At 40.3% G+C, this 4,397-nt stretch overlaps 1 pseudogene; it reads left to right on the top strand.

The window, feature by feature from the left end:
- The first annotated feature begins 2,431 nt into the window (after window positions 1-2,431).
- On the top strand, window positions 2,432-2,649 carry LOC103738743 (annotated as a pseudogene).
- The last annotated feature ends 1,748 nt before the right edge of the window (window positions 2,650-4,397 follow it).

Genomic DNA, 4,397 nt, shown 5'->3' with positions numbered 1-4,397 from the left:
GTATATCATACAGAACATCCCACACAATCTTATTCATCTATATACCCACTTCCCAAATGGCACCCTCCCATAGCCTCCCCCCTCCCACACACTGGAGCCCATATACTCTGTCATCCCTGTTACTGTCCACTGTGCTACATATTTTATAAGAATTTATAAGTCAAACAATAACCCTAAGAATTTTAATTTTAATTCCTTTTATAAGAATTTATAAGAGTTTTTAAGTCAAACAATAACCCTAAGACAGTGTCATCACCATTTGACAGAAAACTCAATGTCATGTAAAGCTTAGCACCAGGATTCTAAAGCACTTAACTAGCTTACTATGCAACAATGAAAATTGGATACTGTTTTTGTGCAATTTCTGTCCTCCAAAGTAAACATCTTTGTAATTTTTGTAACTATAATAAAATAAAATGTACTAATTGTGAATAATTAAAATGACTCAAAAGTGTGTAAAAAAAATGAAGCCCTCCCCCATAATCCTCCTCTTCATGGACTTTAATATTTTTTTAAATGTGTATGAGTGTATTGCTTGCATGTATGTAAGTACATCCATGTTGTGCAATACCTGCAGAGGTCAGAAGAGGGTGTTGGATCCCCTGGAACTGGAGTTAGAACAGTTGTTAGCTGCCATGTGGGAGCTGGGAATCAAACCCAAGACCTCTGCAAGAGCAACCAGTGCTCTTAACTGCTGAACCATCTCTCCAGCCTGAACTTTAATTTTTTTAAGGATAGATTTATTTTTATTTTATGTGTACAAGTGTTTTGCCTGCATATATGTACGTGCACTTGTGTCATGCAATGCCTGTGAAGACCAGAATAGGGTGTAAGATTCCCCTGGAACTGGAGTTAAGGATGGTTGTTAGCCAATGTATGGGTCCTGGGAACAGAACCCAGATCCTCTGGAAAAGCAGTTAGTGCTCTTAACTACTGACCCATCTCTCCAATCCCACTTCATGGACTTTAGACACACATATTTTAAGGTACCATTACTATTATATTCTCCAGTTACATCTTGGCAAATGTCAGGCCACACCTGATGGCTATTACCATAATTCTGTAGTAGAACATATGGGTCAGAAGGGATAAACATAAATATTTTGGTCACATATTGAAACTGACAAACTATTCTTTTACTTATGCCTTTCTGTGTGATTAAAACTAAAGATGTAGTGAAAATGGGCTCTAGTAGTATAGGTGAGGGTATAATTAATATAATTTTTGAAAAATTTTATGTGTATGAGTGTTTTGCATAAGTGTACCTCCATGTATAATGCCTGCAGAGGCCAGAAAAGAGTGTCAGATCCTCTGGAATGAGACTTATAGGTGGTTGTTAGCCACCACATGGGTGTGGAACTCAAACTCCAACCTTCTGGATGAGTAGCCAGTGCTCCTAAGCACTAAGGCATCTTGCCAGTCCCAGTACAATCTTTTTTTAAGGCTTATGTTGGTTTTATTTATTTGTATGTGTGCATGTCTATGTTAGTGTCTGCCACACGTGTATGGGTGTCCACAGAGGCCAGAAGAGGGTGCCAGATCCCCTGGAGTTGGAGTTACACATGGGTGTGAGCTGCCCAATATGGGTGCTGAGAACTGAACTCCTGTCCTCTGGAAGAGCAGCAAGTACTTTTAGCTGCTGAGCCATCTCTCCAGCCCCTAATTCATTCAATCTTAAAGCAGTAATATTAGCATACATGGCATGACTCAAAATTTTTCACACATGAGGCTGGAGAAATGGCTCAGCAGTTAACTGGCTGCTCTTAAAGGGGATCTGGGTTCTGTTCCCAGGACCCACATGATCTACATAGCAGCAGCCTGTGTAACTCCAGTTCCAGAGGATCTGACTCCCTCTTCTGGCCTCTGCTGGCATTGTATGCAGGCCACGCACTTCACTTAAAAATACCAGGCAAGCCAGGCGTGGTGGTGCATGCTTGTAGTCTCAGCACTTGGGAGGCAGATCTCTGTGAGTTCAAGGCCAGCCTGGTCTACATAGTGATTTCCAGGCCAGCTGGGGCTACAAGGAGATCCTGTCTCAAAAAGTCCAAAACCAAAACCAAAAAACAAAACATGCAGGCAAAAGACTCAGACACATAAATAAAAATAAATCTAAAAATGTAAAAACTAACCAAAAAGCGTTCCCACCTGTTTCCACCTACTAATTTCATTTGTGCTTCTATTCCAAATAAATAAATAAGTGAAAAAGCAACATGTAGCATTTTAATATCTAAAATTTGGGCATAATTTAATGGTTAAATAAATCATGAAAAAAATTAAGACCTTTCCCTTAATACACAGTCGCTCCAAATAAAGATAATGTGATGGACACAAAACACAAAGTCAGATGGGAAAATATCCACAGTCATATATACTATATTGTAATTGTGTAAAAAGAAACAATGAAGGAAGTTGTGGCGTTGCTCCAGTCACAATGATCAAGGTGGTTTGTAAAGATCAACCGTCTGGGGAAGAAAGTATGTGTCAAGCGCAACACCGATGACCCCATCAGAGACTTGAAGAAACTGATCGCAGCCCAGACTGACACTCGTTGGAATAAGAGTGTGCTGAAGAAGCGCTACACAAGCTTTAATGTCTTTGGGAGACTATGAAATCCATGACGGGCTGAACCTGGAATTTTATTACCGGTAGAGCTCATTACCCCCAACCCACCCTTCTCCCCCAACCCTGCCCTCCTCTCCCACCATGATCTGACCCACTGTATAGACACCTATTTTTAATAAGTCATGTGAATAAAAAAACTTTAAAAAAAGAAATAATGAAGAAATAATAGCAAAAGGTTTCAGTGGTTATGTTAGTGTTCTGAGATTAATGTGGTTTTTCTTTTGCATTCTTTCTGTAATGTGGCTTATTTCTGTAGTAAAAATTATATTTGTTTAAAAAACAGAAAATAGGGGCTGGAGAGATGGCTCAGCAGTTAAGAGCACTGACTACTCTTACCAGGGTTCGATTCCCAACACCCACATAATGGCTACAAACCATCCTTAACTCTAGTTCCAGGGGAATCCGAAGCCCTCTTCTGACCTCCATGGCATTGCATGACACAGGTGCACTCACATACGTGCAGACAATACACTCATACACATAAAATAAAAATAATAGATAAAAATATTTAAAAAACATTAAATAGATGGAAATTATCAAAGACCTATACTTCCTTTTTCTTTTAAGACAAGTTTCACTAGTAGAACAGGCTGGCCTCAAATTTGTGGTGATTTCCCTTCTAAGGGCTAAGATTACAGGCATAAGCCATCATACCAGATCTGATTTTCTACTTCTAAAATGAAGCAGGCAAGAATGAGATGATTTCTAAGTCATCTCAGTTCTGATAGTGTATATTTTCTGATAATCAGAAAATTCAGTTGTGGATTCAAAGACAAAATTCAGGCAAAGTGTGGTGGCACATATGTAGCCCCAGCTACTCAGTGGGCTGAGGAGGATTTGGGGCTAACCTTGGCAGTGCAGTGAGTCAACACCTTTTTTTAAACTTTTAAAAAATTATTTATTTTTATTTTATGTGTATGAGTGTCTTGCCTACATGCATGTAAGTGTACCACATGCATGCAATGTCCATGGAGGCCAGAAAAGGGCATTGTATCTCTTGGGACTGGAGTTACAGACTGTTGTTAGCTGCCATGTGGGTGCTGGGAACCAAGCCTGGGTCCTCTGGGAGAGTAGCTAGTGCTCTTAACTGCTGAGCCATCTCTCCAGCCCCAGTACCTCTTTTATAAACACCCAAGTTCAGTTGTCACACTGAAAATGGGAAAAGTCAGACTAGAACTTGTTCTGTACCCATTAGTTTAGGCTCTGTGTCTTTCTGTAATGTGGTTTATTTCTGTAGTAAAAATTGTATTTTTGGAAAATGGATGGGCATTATGAAATAACTGTACTTCCTTTTTTTTCATTTTCTTTTTAAAGACAGGCCTCACTACATAGGCCCATGTGTCCTCTGAAGAAAACAGAATGTTTGGATCTGTATGGATACAACCTATTGGCTTGGTGTTCCTTCTGGGAAGCAGTGGATTGCAGGCTTTGGAGTCCTGGGTCTGGATGTTTGGGTCAGGTCAGTGACTTCTAGACTATTCCCTACTTTGAGGGCCTGTGTCTCAGCCTGGCTCTCTCATTCTCTGTCTTATAAATTGGAATACTGAGGGTGTGGCAGGATGTCTTATAGTTATACCTTACCCACTCCTCTGCAGTGTGAAGCCATGGATGGAAACTCATCTGCTGCTTGGAGAGCTCCCTGAAGCCCAGTACCTGAAGAAGAAATGAATGAATGAATGAGTGACTGTGAGAGTGAAGAATGCTCATTATGTGGGTGACACAGTAGTATCTCACAGAGCCTGTGAAGAGTGAGGCTAGCAGTCACGATAAGCATG

The sequence above is a fragment of the Nannospalax galili genome, unplaced genomic scaffold (assembly GCF_000622305.1).
Source record: "Nannospalax galili isolate Female #2095 unplaced genomic scaffold, S.galili_v1.0 scaffold3499, whole genome shotgun sequence".
In the NCBI taxonomy this organism is placed as follows: Eukaryota; Metazoa; Chordata; class Mammalia; order Rodentia; family Spalacidae; genus Nannospalax; species Nannospalax galili.
The sequence above is the reverse complement of the archived record's forward strand: the minus strand, read 5'-3'. Positions and strand labels throughout refer to the sequence as shown.